We start from the raw sequence: 17,088 nt of genomic DNA, 5'->3' as shown, positions 1-17,088 counted from the left end.
AGAAAAGTGGACCGTGCTGATTTACCGGAGGATGATCTTGCATATTGGTTCCACAGCAAAGAATCCAGATGGAAATTTTGATGGAGAAGCCTACAGAAGAGGATGGATCGGTATGCATAACAAAAAGCATGGTGCATTTGTACAGAGTTTGTCATTGTGGTTGAGGGTTAGAGTTTGCAACCAGGCTCAAAGCAGCCCAGCAATCCATCCTCCAGTAGATGAGTAGGATTGCTGAGATACTGCTAGGAGAAGTAGCAGTCACTCCATCGAGCATGCATCTGGTGCTCTATCTCTGGAAGATAGCATTCATGTCCCATCCTTGCCAATCCAGCTGCCTGCCAGCCAGCCCACACTGCTGCCACCCATGTCAAGAGGATATAAACCTTCCAAGCCTCGAGCTTTCTGAGGTCATCCCCATGCAGTTTCCTCCACTGAAAATCAGCATCCTTCTGCCAGCCATGCTGCAGCTATAGGGCTATTACTGGGGTATGAGCTCTAGGACAGACACAGGTACGCAGAAGACATGTTCTCAGGGAATGCACAAGAGTGATTAGCTTACCTTTGAATGTCATATGGCAAAACTTCATTCAGAGCATAAGTTTGAAATGTTGATTTTGCTGTGCGCTTTATTTTTTCATTATGCCCCAGTCAGATGCCGTGATAGTCAGTGACACAGAGAAGGTAAGATGTGGGCCAATTGGTGAATGGAAATTTGGGTTTGTGGTTAGTTGTATTTCACTTGGGTGAGTTCTTCATGAAATACCTATCCAGAAAGGAGCTATGTGGGTTATCTACCTCTACTTCCTCTTTTTCTTCCTCCTCCTTGACCCCTTGATTGCTGGGGGCAAGGGATTTCCCCACATGATGGTGAGGATCTGCAGCATAGATCTGATCATCATGAATCTGGACACCCCCTTTGCTGAATATTTCAGGGCTCCCCCAGAATGGTTGAGACGTTATATTTGCTCAAAATTTTCCAGTCCTTCCCACTTGGCGGGTTCCCCAACAGCAGAGGGTGCGAGCCATAAACAGAGCCTTTCACATCAGCTGCGCCAGAAAATCCTGCCAGCAGCAAATGGAGGACCACATTCGCTGCTCCAAAACACACCGCGGGCTAGGCAGAAAATCCCGCCCATTGTTTTGGCACATCAGTGGCCTGCTCCAAAACATTTAATGTGGCGGCGTGACTTTTATTGCATACATGCTGTGTACATGTGTGCTGAGTTCATGCCAGAGTCCTGAGCCATGTTATGTTCAGATAGCCCTTGTCACCCATTCTTTTACCATCCTCTGGTCCGTTGTGGTGGTTCAGTTGCAGCTGGCACAATGACCTGCGCCGAATGATAACATCACGGCTGATTCTAGGATCCAGAGCAGCGACCTGCAAAAGTGAAAGCAAATTATTGCAGATGCTGGAATCTGAAACCAAAAGACAAAATGCTGGAAAATCTCAGCAGGTCTGGCAGCATCTCGTGTGAGCTTTGAAAAAGGGTCGTCTGGACTCGAAACGTCAGCTCTTTTTTCTCCTTACAGATACTGACTGACCTGCAAAATTCACTGCCTATGGTCACACATCAACTGGAGTAAGTGCAATTTCTTTTGGTTCCCATATAGGGAACAGTTAACATTGTGGTGCCTGTAAAGCAATGTGCATGAGTTCAATTATACTTTGCATTATGAGGAAGCCTCCAATCCTAGCAACACTGCCTGCTCACTCCACCACTCACTCGACCTGCTTAACTCACACAGGACAAATGAAATGTAGTTCACTCTCTTTCTACAGGGAGTTTTCCTTATGCAACAGTCCATGGCAAACTGCAAGCTCTTGCAAAAAAATCTCCTGACTCAAATCTGTAAAGAGACAAAAACACATGAGTTAATTTCCATGGTCACATTTCCAGCCAGTGGCAATGTGGCCTTTGCCCTGTTCTGAGATTGCAGTTGTGACTGCAGCAAGTGCAGGTTTCAGTGAGAATATCCTTCCCGAAGCCTCATACATTGTTATTTCACCGAGTTTTAGATAGCAGAATTGCTCCCTAAACATGAGGTCAATATGGCCTCCTATTTAGAACGCTTCTCCCCATCTCTCTCCGAGTAGCTTGTACTCCTCTGCATGTCTCTCTATTTCATGGGAAATATCTACTAGGCGGATCCATGTTTAGGAGCAACTGGTTTCTGCAGAAGCCTTGAAGTCAACAAAAAGGTCCTTCTGGACTGGCCATAACACTCTTGCGGAGTTTCGCAACTTAGAACAACGATAGAAAGTACCAAATACTTGCAGAATAACAGCAGCAACCAGAATAAAGCAGCCAGTAACTGATTTGTAAGCAGTCTATCTTTCATTTAAAGTGTGTTAGTGGGGTTCCTCCCTGCTGCTGACAGCATACTCAGCTGTGCATAGTTAAAAGAGGGTATTGGCTGGAACATTGGCACTACTGGCATCATGTCATAATCCGCCTTTTCTACATACTCTGTGGGACTTTCATTGAGCATGTATGCCTCAATATAACATCCAGCCCACTCATCCCACAAGTGTAGGGCATGCTACGGGTAACATTTTGGAGATCTGAGGGCATTTGTGGTGCCTAAAAAAGGGCACCAATGAGTCCAATATCTCACAACACAGTTGAGAATTTAAACCATCCTTTTGCCCTGGGTTTTGGATTAATGGCACAGTCAGGGTCCTAGGGTTAGAGTAAACCCTGCAGGGAAACTCTGCAGTAAATGTAACTTAATTCTGTTATGTTGAACTGGAATGTGTGCAATATTAATTTGTCTTAAAGATGAAAAAATAAGAACATTTATTTATCTTCTTTCTCTTATTTCCCTTCTCCCATATAAAGCATTGTTTAGGCTTTAAACCTTCATCATACTATTGAGTGAAAGATTAACCATCACTTGCAGCACTGGACTAAGCTACATACAAATACAATATATAGATTTCCCATTAAATTATATATATATAATGATGCTAACATCACAGATTCAATCCCTCTACTGATTGTAGCAGTTTATGGAGGCTGGGTTCGATTCCTGGCTTGGGTCACTGTCTGTGTGGAGTTTGCACGTTCTCCCCGTGTCTGCGTGGGTTTCTTCCTTGCCTTAATATCTATCTCATTTGCCATCCAGGGAGCTCTGGATTTGTTTGTCCCACCTTTCCCTTTTAAGGGAATATAGAAATCCTACAGTGCAGAAAGAGGCCATGTGGCCCATCGGGTCTGCACCGACCACAATCCCACCCAGGCCCTACCCCCATATCCCTACACATTTACCCACTAATCCCTCTAACCTACTCATCTCAGGACACTAAGGGGCAATTTTAGCATGGCCAATCAACCTAACCCGCACATCTTTGGACTGTGGGAGGAAACCAGAGCACCCGGAGGAAACCCACGCAGACACAAGGAGAACGTGCAAACTCCACACAGACAGTGACCCAAGCCGGGAATCGAACCCAGGTCCCTGGAGCTGTGAAGCAGCAGTGCTAACCACTGTGCTACTGTGCCGCCCCTTTGACTGTGAATACTTTGACTGTGTCCGGACCATTTCTGTCTTGAAGGTAGCCCATTGATCAGCTACAGTTCTTCCCAACAATCTTTCGTTCCGGTCTAACAGGCCGAGCTCCATTCTTGCCCCATTTAAGTCAGCTTTCCCCCAGTTAATTATTTCTACCCTGGATTGCCTATTATCCCTTTCTATCATTATCCTAAACCTGATGATACAATGATTGCTGTTTCCTAACTGCTCCCTCAATGGTGCCAAAGCTAGTCACAATTTAAGTATTCACTGCATAATTTTAAATATTGATATTAAAATTTATTTTGAATGTAGTGGGCATGATCGTTCAATTGTTATCTTACAGGACAATAATCCTAAGACCTGAATTTATAGCACAGGGAAACAGGATCAAATCCCTACATGACATTGTGAAGATATGATTTTTTTTAACATCAGATAATCTGTTGGATAAACATGAATCTGTCAGATTGTTGGAAAGCCTATTGGTTCACGGATATCCTTTAGCGAAGAAAGACCTGCTGCCTGTTAGCCAATCTGGTCTATATGTATCTCCAGTCCCACACCAATGTGGTTTTCAGATTGCCCACTGAAATGGTCTAGCAGGTCACTCAGATAACACTGCCTTCTTACAAGAACCAGGGACAGCGCTGGACTTGTCAGAGACACCCACAACTCAATAATAATGTTTTTAAACTTTTCAGCTTCAAGTGAGAGCCACTGACTAATTGCGGCACTTAACTCTGCATGGGCATCCACTGCTTGTAGACAGCATCGCTAGTTTTGAGTATTTCTGTGTTTCCCACAGTGTTGTTAATGTAACAATCACTGACTGAGATAATTATGTAGTATTCTAATTTTTCTTGAGAGCTATCTATTAATGATAAGTAGGCATTGCTAGATTTAAACAAAAACTGGATATCTCCACTATCCTAAATGATTACTTAGTAATTAAAAATTAATTGTTACAAACTATATTAATGTAATGAGGGTTCAACTAAATTCCAGTTAGCGTAACACCTTGACAGGTAATTTTCACAGAAAAAGAATGACAACCTGAGCAGGATTTTCTTCCCCTTCCTGCCAGTGGGGTCTTCTAGTCCCACTGAAGGCCGCCCCCCGCCCCCCCTCACCCTGGCGATGGGACGGACGAGCCACGCAAAATGCCATAGACATTGGCAGGACTGGAAGATTAAGGGCGGCATGGTGGCCACAGTGGTTAGCACATGCTGCCTCACAGCACCAGGAACCCGGGTTCAATTCCTGTCTGTGTGGAGTTTGCACATTCACCCCGTGTCTGCATGGGTTTCCTCCGGATGCTCCGGCTTCCTCCCACACTCCATAGATGTGCGGGTTAGATTGATTGGCCATGCTAAATTGCCCCATAGTGTCAGGGGATTAGCAGGGTAAATATGTGGGGTTACGAGAATAGGGCCTGGGTGGGATTGTGATCGGTGCAGACTCGATGGGCCGAATGGCCTCCTTCTGTGCTGTAGGGATTCTATGATTCTATGATCCTGCCAATGGCCAGTGGTGAGCCACCTCCGCCATCGGAAAACACGCCACGGGGTGGGGGCTGGAAAATCCCACCCATAGGTTTAAAGGAAATTCCACTTGCTCTTCCCTCACTCTCTATAGTGGAAAAGAGAAGTTTCCAGTCCATCAAACCAACAAGCCAAAGATAGTTGCACTCTGAGCTTACACAACAGAATCATGAAATCAGTTATAATGTTGGAAATGAGTCTATTTTCTTTTTGCCGAGGGAGTACATTATGCACCGATTAAATAACAAGTGAGCTTTATCAAATGATGCAAATTTCACAGAAGGATAGAGAACAAAAGTAGTGGAGCATTACGACATTTAATTATTTTCCCATGGATTTGGTTGATGGAATCCAGGCAATATGTAGACAGGGACATGTCTCATTGCAGCTGAAGATTCTTTGAAACATTGCCCCAACCTCCACCCTGGCTGTTCCCAGCCAGAGTCTGGGGGTCAGTTAGAGCAGCAGCAGGACAGACCTTGTAAGGTTGCATAACCTTTATTTACATCTAATTATTAGGTGCCCATTTGTTTAAGACGGGCACCCTGGATAATTGAATGTGCTTGTCTCAAAATGGTGTCTGGACCTGGGTATATCAGATTTCCCAGAAGGAAAAAATGGTTCCATATTCTTGGGTGGAAATTTCTCAAAATAAAGTGTCATAATGCCAGGAATAGTGGAGCGATCCGTGGCGGTCTCCCAGGCACGTCCTGCACCGCAATCCTCCGATGCTCAGTCAGTTTTTTGGAGAGAGTTTTGTGCCAGTACTCAGGGGAGGGGGGTGGTTGGGGGGGGAAACATGCCAGTGAACCCGGCTTCTGAATGCCCACCCGCCATTTCACAGGAGTGACCCGATCTCACGGTGCACTGGAAGACCCCCACCTTCCCCAGCACAGACATTGGGAACCCCCACTCATCAGCATCAGGGCATCACAGCCCTCCTGATGGGTCAGATTGCCTGACCCCCGATATGCCCCCCTCAGACATGATCTCTGACATGTCCCCCATCATGAAGCCTGACATGCCCTCCCCCCATCATGACCCCTGACAAGCCCCATGCCCCAATCATGACCTCCAGCCGCATAGCCCCTGTCATCACCTCCACTCAGGCCCCACCTCTTGGCATTGTGGCACTGCCAGGGTGCCTGGTGGCCACTGCCAGGTGGGCACTGCCTGATGGGAACCGCCTGGCCAACTGGGGGCGTCAATGGCCTCCAATCCCCCCTGAAGCTGAAGGGCTATTCATATTTAAATGCTACTTTAAATATGCTAATTGGTCTCGAATCCTTTCTGGGTGCAATCTGATTCACAGTATTAGAAAGGAGCCGGGAGGATCACAAACTGTTTGCCGCCAGGCGTGAAATTGATTTTTAGGCCCGCATGCTATTTTCCCGGATCAGTGTGATCCATGCCAGGCGCGGCGAGGTGGGAAAATTGCCCCCCCACCTGCCTCCCTCTTATTTCCACATTTGCTGTTATTCCTTCTGGGTTAAGAGATCTCCATGCAAAATCTGGAGGCTTAGAGTTAAGAGTGTATTTCTATTTAAATAAAGCGTGTTGTCGCATCTATATGTCAATCACAGCACTGAAATACAGAGTCAAAAGACTTGGGCCTGAACTTTTCACCTGTCGATGGGTTTGGAGTTGTACATGAAACTCGTTCCTAGCCGTGGTCTGCCCCGGAGGGCAATTTCATGCTGGCTAGCTAGTTAATGGCCATCCAGAGTTAAATGCACCCTGTGGTAGGCTGAGCACTGCCCGGGAGGGTCGGAAGAGGTCAGGTGCCAAGAATAGGGAGAGTGCGGGCTGGTGTTTCCAATGTACCCCCTCAGGTAGACAGCCTCTGAGTGAGTGGCTGATGACCTGTGAAAAATAAATATTGACGTTAACACTATGCCACGAGTGCCTCGGCAGCACAATCATACACAGACCTCAGTCCCCAGACACGTTTGTTCATTTTATTTCAGCCTTGGTAGTTCATCCTGCCCTGGATCGAGGTTGCAGCTGAAACATAAAGGCTGCCTGGCCAATCAACCATCTTGCCAACTTAAAAGCAGATGGGCCATGTTAAATTGCATTTAGTTGGCACCTCAATGGGCTAAATTGCCTGCTTGATTGTCGGCGGGCGCACTTCTGACTCTGGTGTGTGCCTGCTGACCGGAATATTGTATGAATGTGCAACGACATTGGGACGTGCGCCCGATGTCTTCTCTCGTAATTTCACTCACCTCCAGGCCGGGCCCACACAAGAATAAAATTCTGGTCTTGAGACTTATTAAAGTTTAAATGAACCAACATACTCATAGCTAACATGGGATTACAGAAACTGGGACCTGGAAGAATCGCAAGTTACAGTTCACCTTTTTCCTTCTAATTTTTTTCTAACCTATCATTACAGTTTGAACTCATTTATGTTGTTTCCAACTGCATTCATAATACTTCACTTCCATTTCGGATTAAGAATGTCCATGAAGATATTTTTCACTTGCTCAATATTTGTCTTTTCTGACATCTTTTTGTCCTAAGTTTGCACAGAAAACATGATTGGTTTGAGTTTTAAAGGAATAAACGAAAGCTAAGTTTCCAATTTTGGAGTGTTAAAGTAAAGCTGAATGTGAACATGTGCAAACTGGCCTCAAAGAAAGAGGTTGTTAACCTTTGTACAGATATACTGTCAGCTGCTCTTATGGGTGGCACGGTGGCATAGTGGTTAACACTGCTGCCTCACAGCTTCAGGGACCCGGGTTCAATTCTGGCCTTGGGTAGAATTTTGCACGTTCTCTATGTGTCTCCGTGGGTTTGCACCAGTTTTCTTCCATAGTCCAAAGATGTGCGGGTTAGGTGGATTGGTCATGCTCAGTTGCCCCTTAGTGTGAGGGAGATTAGCAGGGTAAATATGTGAGTTTATGGGGACAGGGCCTGGGTGGGATTGTTGTCGGTGCAGACTCAATGGCCTCTTCCTGCACTATAGGGATTCTATGATTCTTTTAATTGAAAGTTTTCAAATGATATGGGATTTGTGAGACTTTTGTATAAAGTGGATTCCCTTGCGATTAATAATTCCTAATCCACACCACGAGCACCCATTTTACCAGCTCTGAATGGGTGGCCCTGAGTTGAAGATACTCTCCACAGTTTCTTCTGTGTACAGTTATAGTATCGTCTGATGAGCATAGAAGTAGTATCATTTGATCTGTATTGATTGTGGAATCTCGTGATGTTAGTTTGATGTAAAGGAGAAATAAATATTTTTAAAATACCGGTATCATAATTACGTGGTTACAAAATGGTTCCTTACTCTCCTAATCATCCAGTGGATAATTGCCCCCTCCAGTGAGTGACATTTCCAGGGAAATCCTCATTTTGGTCCCTTGTTTGTATGCCTTTAATTGATCTCAATGATGACAAAAATAATTTGATTCATTATTTCTATGTAAGGATGTATCAAAAAATCAGTCAGACTTTCTGTTGTCAGTTGCTATGAAGTAAGACTACTAAAAGTTCATCATCAATTTTCACTGTCCTTGCCTGGTGATAGCGGTGTCAAAATTATATCAGTGGCCTTAAAGCCCACTTTCCCACCTTCCTTGTTAAAACAACGATTATTAAAAGAGACTATCATTGGATTTCTACAACATTCACATTTTTAGCTGACAAACACCTTTTAATTTGAAAATTGGGGTCTTATCAATGGGACGCTAGGTGTCATGCAGGCTCTGAGAAGTTCCATGGGAGGTGGAACAGAAGAGGGCCATAAAGAGGGCCAATCTGCTGAATTACTTTTATCGGCCATGAAGGAGCAGGAGTACTCTGCAGGGCTCACAAGAATAATCTGGGCTGCATCTACCCTGGGACTTGCAGTAAGGGTTTGTTTAGGAGATCTCATAAGAGGCTCAAAGGCTATAAGATTGAACAGTAACAATTTATTGGTAACATATAACTATATACATATGTACAAAGTATAGCCCAGACTATGAGCTAACTCCACACTTACAGGTCCGTAGGTCATGTCTGCTCCATGTCTTAACCTCTCTGCTCTGTTATTTTTTACATTACACTGTGGGATGCACTGTTCTCCAGTCTCACATTAATCCTTGTAATGTCAAATGCTCTTATACTACAGGATTCTCATTTTTAGCAATTGCAAACTTCCCTTCCCATAACTTACATTGCTGATAACTGACCATATCAGATCTAAAGGCTGTGTTCTGTATCAGGATGCATGTTTGCATCTAGCAGTTCAGAGGCAATGTTACAAGGCCTCAGAATTAGAGAGGCCCTCTCTGCCACCAAAACAGAGAGCCAATCTGCATGCTTCACTGGTCAATAACTGGAAAGTCAACATTGACTTTGTTGATATGAGGTGAGAACTGAACCAATTTGTCTGTGAAGGCCCCAGTTGAACTTCTCGCTGTTTAGGTTCACAAGTGAAGACATTTTGCCATGTCTGGGCAGTCACAGCAGAGCAGTGATCTGGAGGGGAAAGGAAGGGATGTTATTGCAAACAGTGGACCATTAGACAGGTTAGTTACTTGGAAAGTTTATGTTGTTTCATAAGCTTTCCAAGTAACTAACCTATCTAAAGGTTCACTGTTTACAAGTGAAACACATTTGATAAATCCATTTCTTTTTCAGTGATCATTCTGACTTGTTTTAATGCCCAGACCCAACAACAACTTGATTAGATGTAGCACCTTTAACATAACAATACATCACAAGGTAATTCACTGGAGTATTATAAATTTGACACAGATAAGGCAATAACGCCAAAATTGTGGCCAAAGAGGTTGGTTTTAAGGAATGTTATAAAGGAGGAAAGAGGGGGGAGAGAGATTTGAAGAGATAATTCCAGAGCTTAGGCCCTTGGCAGCTCAACGCATGACACAAAGTTTGGAGCAATTAAAGTTGTGAGTACTCAAGTGTCCAGAATTGGATGAGCGCAGATATCTCAGAGGGTTGTGTGGGGCTGAAGGGAGGCATAAGGTCAAGGACGGATTTGTAAACAATGATGAGGATATTTAAATTGAAACATTGAATGATCAGCAGACAATGTAAGTCAGCAAATACAGGGTCAACACAAACAGAAAATGCTGGAAAATCTCAGCAGGTCTGACAGCATCTGTGGAGAGAAAGTAGAGACAACGTTTCGAGTATAGATGACCCTTCGTCAGAGCAGAAAATGGGAGGGAATCGCACTTACCTTTGGGCAGGATCTAACAAAGGGTCATCTAGGCTCGAAACATTGGCTCCATTCTCTCTCCACAGATGCTGTCAGACCTGCTGAGATTTTCCAGCATTTTTCTGTTTTTGTTTCAGATTCCAACAGCTGCAGTATTTTGCGTTTAGCAAATATAGGGTAATGGGTGAACAGATCTTAAAGTGAATAAGGATACAGGCTGCAGAGCTTTGGACAACCTCAAGTTAACTGAGGGTAGAATATGCAAGGCTGTCCTGGCTGTCTTGTGGGTGAGAGGTAACAAAGGCGTTGATGATGTACAATGAATAAAGTCTGAGGACAAGTGTTCTTTAGGACCAATTGGTCACTTGGTGAGAACGTTTAAATGATTAAACTATGCTCCGTTTATATTATTATAAGTAGGTTTTTGGTAGGCTAAGGTTAAATGAGAAATGGTGTGTGGAGCAAATATTGTCTGCATCCAGTTGCATGCATTAAATATTTGATGCAGTTCCCTGTGATATATCAACTGCCTCACAGGATATTGCAATTGATTATTGACATAAATGTCTATTGAATAAAATAACTTCAAAACCTAGTAGGCTTATTTAGGAAAATTAAAAATGGAACCTTTTTATTTTGAAGGAGAAAGAATGGAGTGTCGGGTAAGTATTTCTTTCCATACTCATATTTGTGTCATTGCCTTGTTTATATTAAGTCTAGAATGATAGACAAGGTAGTAAAGACCTACTATTTTAATTAACAAGTATTGTGGCAAAGGGAAAACATTACATTTACCTTCTTCACAACAGTTTTGTGCAAGGTCATCAGTTTCCAAAAACATAACTGGACAAAAGTGTACGATGATCCACAACAGATTTAATGAAATAAAGATTTTTTTATATTACACTTCTTTGCTAATAAATTATCTTTGCTGGTCTCATTAATTTGCTTGCAGTAAACAGATACAAAGATTCACAAGCACAAATGTTTGCGTGTAATACTAATTTAAGGTATATCATGTGAATATTTTTTGCCAAAAGCCTTAACACAAGCCATTGTTTAAAAAAGGCATCTTACAAAAAAAATTCTAAGTGCCCATCTTTTGGGCGGGCTCCCAGATGCAATCATATGGCACTTAGAAAAAAAAATGAGGCAAAATGAGATTCTTGCCAGTAGAGGGAGTGGGCGGAGCCTATTCTCATCAGGAAGACGGCTGCTGAGCTGTAGGGGTGTACACTGTGCACTGGGAGATCTGTCACTCCAGCCCACCCTCTTGGACATCACTACCACCCACCCCCCACCCCCGGATATCAACACCCCCAGCCCCCGAATGCCATCCTTGCTGATCACTGTCCCCAATCCCCCCTCCCCCTGGCCAATTGCTGCCCCCAATCCCCCCAATTTAAATTAATTTAGAAATATTTAAGTTAGCCCTTCCCAGCGTGAGGCTGATTTCGCTGGCAGAATGGGGTTGGTAGCATCACGAGAGGCTGACTTTTCACCTCTTGCCTGATCTTATCGGCTCGCCCCCCACTGAATTTGTAACTGAGGAAAAAGTGTTATTCTTTCCTCTTCCCCAGCATTGTAAAAAAAATTAAATTACATGACCGTGGGCCTTGAATTTCTTTAATGAGGTTTACGTTGCTATTGCATGTTTTAAAGGAAGTTTAACAGTTTAAGATGAGCTTGGCTCTTTCATTTCTCTCTCTCAAATTACTTCATTGCATGCCTTGCCAATATTTTTATTACACTTGAACAGGATTATAAATACTGAACTGGCACCTCTGCCTAGAAGGCAGCAAAGTATGGCATTAAGCCAAAGCAGGAGAAGACAGAAAACATTTACACCGACCTGGAGAGCAGTGAAGTCACAGTGAATAGACTCCTTGATGTGCATGCTATCAAGACACTAAAAATTATGACTTGCACCTTCTGAAAGGGTTGATATTCACACTGACTGCCAACTCTCTTGCCCCTAGGGCTCCAGAGCCATTTTGCAATAAGTTCAACATCCACAATAGAACGAGCTATGCAACACTCCTCTCTTCCCCTTTGCCCACTCTGGACACTAGAAACAGGTCTACAACTAAACTTGATTGAGGGGGCTCCAAGTTAATGTCTATACAGCTCTGCTCACTGCAATTACTTTCATACACAACCATCCACTTAAATAACCTCAGCCCACATCTCTCACTTCCTCCCCTTCATGTTACTTGGCATTTACTCTTCAATAGCTAGCCATACTTTATTCATTGCACCTTACCGCAGGACAAAATAGTATGTTCAATGTCCAACAAAGCCAACAGGAATTTCCCTTCTTAAAACATTTCATCTCTTTCAAGAACAAGGCCATGGAACTGGTAGGAAGTTTTTGTTGTTGGAACTAGCAAGGACAACAAGAACCAGTTTGCTGATACAGCAACCATCCCGTCATCCAGATATCTGTGGGAAGGCCACTAACTTTCATCCCTTCTCTCGCTCCTTAATCCCAAAGGGAGGAGGCTGCCTCATTCTTAGCTTCTACCCTTCTTTTCTGCAGAACGACTGTTTTGTTTCTTGCAGGATATCACTGCTGCAAACTAACTTTATTACTAACAGAACATGAACACAATTGCAAGGCCTGTGCAGTCTGGTTTCAACTTACATTTGCAGGTGCAATCTGGCACAGGAGGAGGAAGACGATGATGCTGGTGAAGATGCGATGAGGAATAAGCAATTCAGGAGTCACTGTTACGGGATATCACCATTTCCCAAGACATCAAAGAGTACCAGACCTCTAGCCATCATCCTGTGGACCATTGGAGATGAGACCAGGTTATTCAGGAAGACCATCCAACGATGCAGTCATCAGCAGTTCCAGGAGGTAGCTGCTATGAAATGAGGACTATTTAGGTCCTATGACTTTCCTGTACAATATGACACGCCAACCATCTCCCACACTTCTAACCCTTAAGAGTCTCTGAGAAGAAGCAGCAGGATAGGTGTTAGCAAGTTAGGAAGACATGTGAAGATACCGTGAAGAAACATTATATTAGGAAAAAGTAAAGCAACTGGTTTATTTGCGCTTGACCAATTAAAGCGGAGTCTGCACGTTCTCCCCGTGTCTGCGTGGGTTTCCTCTGGTTGCTCCCGTTTCCTCCCACAGTCCAAAAGACATGCTGGTTAGGTGCATTGGCCATGCTAAATTCTCCCTCAGAGTACCCGAAAAGGTGCCAGAATGTGGCGACTAGAGGGTTTTCACAGTAACTTCATTGCAGTGTTAATGTACTTGTGTCACTGATAAATAAATTTAAGCTTAACTTAGAATGTACTTCTTTTTCGCACTGCTATTCATGGAGAGTACCGTTGTGCAGGGGGCACACATTTGATGTTCATTATGGTGTCAATTATTGGCAAAGACATGTTGGGTCTAAAAGATTATTATCATGTAGGAGGATGGGTAGCGGTTTCAAAGTCTGACTCTTTGGGACTGATTTTACCATCACGTTGTGCTCATTTTCGGGCGCGAAAACTTGATACAGTCGGACGTGAGGTGAGTAGCACAATCCGTTCTCTCTTTCGCACCATTTCCCCTTTACCAAGGCCCGAAAATGGCCGCGATCGGGACCGCACCCAAAATGGACGCAAGGGCCATTTAAATGTATTTGCATGCATTTAAATTCACTTAATGGGCTGCACTACCAACCTTACTGGCACTTCCCCCTTTACCACTGCGTTTGCCCATCCAGAATTGGCGCGAAACAGCCATGCTCCACAAAAGTCCGATTTGGGTGCTCCAGTTAGTGAGGAGGTAGGTGCGTAGTGTCCCAACGGTTCTCAGCTTGAGATCGGTGGGGGGGGGAGGGGGGGGGTGGCAAGGGGGGTCCGCTGCCACTCTTCCTGAGATCAGTGAGAGGGAAGGGGGGTCCGCTGCCACTTTGCCTGAGATCAGTAGGAGGGGGAAGGGGGGTCTGCTGTCACTCTGCCTGAGATCAGTGAGGGGGAAGGGGGGGTCCACTGCAACTCTGTCTGAGATCAGTGGGGGGGGGGGGAAGGGAGGATCCACTGCCACTTTGCCTGAGGTCAGTGGGGGGAAATGGGAGGGGCCCACGATCAGTCTGGGTGGTGGAGGGGGTGGGGGGATAAGGGGGTCAGTAATGTTGTGGGGGTGGGACAATGTCTGTGGGGGCTAGGGGGAGGCATTATCTGGCCCGGGAGGGATCTGACAGGGGAGCAGCATTCTATAATTTTTTTTCTGCGCATGTGCAGTTGTAGGCGCCGATTGGACCTGCAGGATTTCGGGCGCTTTAAGCCCCGCCCACAGACTTCTGCAGCGTGATTCGAAATCGCTGATATTTTTGCAGGTAGAGTGTGTATGGGGGCGCCTCAGAATGGATCTAAAAGTCGGATCCGAAATATTCCCAGTTTCAAGTCCGGCCAGCACTTGGAATCAAAATGGCAAAATAGGGCCCTTTATTTGCAAATGGAAGAGAGGGAGATCAGGCTGTTATAATGCGTCATTCATCTTCAGAGAAGACTTCCAAGTATTCTGTACTCTTTTAGCTAGAAGAGATTTTTTAAAATCTTGCATTCACATAGCACCTTCCAGGATCTCTGGATATCCCAAATCATTTAACAGGCACTTCAGAGTTTTCTGCTCTCAGGCCGTGCCACTTGTATTTGCCAAAGTCATTTATAATATTTTTTAAAGATACATTATAAATCCCAACACAAAATGATCTGTTCCTTCCACACATTTGCAAACATTGAAAGACACTAACTGAAGTTCACTTCATCAAGTTTTGACTCTGAACTCTGCTTTGAACCTCACGCGTATTTTACAACCTCGCTCAGGCGAGGCTCGTAAAATCCTGCCCGAGGCCAACAGAGAATTCCGTTCTGCGAACCTTGCCCGCCCCGATTCTGGGACGGGCCTGCCATTACCAAGACTGATTATGTTGATCTCTGTAATGCTGCCTGCCTCTGTTCCACCTCAACTCCTTCATCACTGAAAAATTTTGCATGCTTTCATTCCTTCTGGAGTTGCGTAATTTTCCTTTTGCTAGTCTCTAATGTTTCTCTCTCCACAATCTCTCATTTATCCAAAACTCTGCCACACGTTTGCTGTAACAGTTCTGGTCGCCCAACACAGGTCCACACGGTCTCCTCATCATCTAATAAATTAGTTCAAAATTTTTAGTTCTCACCTACAAACCTAACCATTGCCTTACCCCGTTCAAGTACTGCAACTTCTTAAATCCTATGTCCTCTTACAAGTGGTCATGAACGTGTAGCTTTCTTCCCTTTGCTCCATTATTAGTTTCAGAGCCTAAATCCCAGTCTTTGGCTCCTTTTCCAAACTCTGAGTAATTCCTGGAGTCTTCCAAGGATCCATCCTTGATCCTCTCCTCTTCCTCATACGCAAGCTACACTTTGGTAGCGGTGCCACTGCACTGGAACTTGAACAGAGTGAAACTGCTTCTTGTGAAATGGATAATCTAACATACAATTCACGCGGTTAAAGGTGCATTTTAAGTTTGGGTTTTAGCCAGGCAATAGCCTGTTATACCGTCTGTCTGAAACTAAAACTCTGCTAGCCAAGGGAGGGTTCTCTGCATGCATGCTTACAGGAGTCAAATGTTAAATATTTAAAAGTGCAACAACAGTGTCTAAAATATTATACTAATTGAAGGTAGGTGAAAAATGTATCCAAGTAGGACCAAGAGATCCCTTGAGCGCCTTGCATACTGAGTATCGTCTGGTCTGCATTTACATTCCATGCAATATATAAAACTCATGGTTTCTCCCCCTCAACACATCCTGTTTTATCCTATCGGTCACTGATTCCAGCTTTACACTACAGTTCAGTATCAGTGAAAATTGAAATCTCCCATGCATCAACACTAAAGTTGGACAGTAAGCACACACTTTATGGATCTGAAATTACTGCCCTGCTATCCTGAAACTTTAAGTAATCTCCAATTGTTCAGCCCATGATGAAATGTTCAATGTACGCCACCAATCAATGAAACTGACTAGGGCCTCCAGTTATCAAGCACTTTACTTCTTTGAGAGCATTGATTGATTTAAAAAGGTCTAATTAGCAGAAACATTCATAGCTATTCAGCTACAGGAAATCTTCTTTGTAATACATGCTGTAAATTTAGAAGTTAAGCTCAAACATGAAGAGTCAAAATGTGGCTCGAGAGATGGATCAGGAAGGAGGCCTTTAGATTCTTGAAACATTGGGGAGTTATTGAGGGAGATATTTAAAGTGTATTTATTAGTGTCACATCAACACTGCAAATACGTTACTGTGAAAATCCCCTAGTCACCACACTCCAGCGCCTATTTGGGTACACTGAGAGAGAATTTAGCATGGCCAGTGCACCTAACCAACGCATCTTTTACATCGTGCGACTGTGCAGAGGGACCTGGGGGTCCTTGTGCACGAACCGCAAAAACTCAGTCTGCAGGTGCAGCAGGTGATCAAGAAGGCGACTGGAATGTTGGCCTTTATCGCGAGGGGGATAGAATATAAAAGCAGGGAGGTCTTGCTGCAACTATACAAGGCACTGGTGAGGCCGCAACTGGAGTACTGTGTGCAGTTTTGGTCCCCTTATTTGCGAAAGGATATATTGGCCTTGGAGGGAGTGCAGAGAAGGTTGATACCGGAGATGAGGGGTGTAGCTTATGAGGAGAGATTGAACAGATTGGGTCTGTACTCGTTGGAGTTTAGAAGGCTGAGGGGTGATCTTATAGAGACATATAAGATAATGAAGGGGCTGGATAGGGTAGAGGTAGAGAGATTCTTTCCACTTAGAAGGGAAACCAGAACTAGAGGGCACAGCCTCAAAATAAGTGGGGGCC

Source organism: Mustelus asterias, chromosome 20 (assembly GCF_964213995.1).
Source record: "Mustelus asterias chromosome 20, sMusAst1.hap1.1, whole genome shotgun sequence".
NCBI classification, from domain to species: domain Eukaryota; kingdom Metazoa; phylum Chordata; class Chondrichthyes; order Carcharhiniformes; family Triakidae; genus Mustelus; species Mustelus asterias.
The sequence above is the reverse complement of the archived record's forward strand: the minus strand, read 5'-3'. Positions refer to the sequence as shown.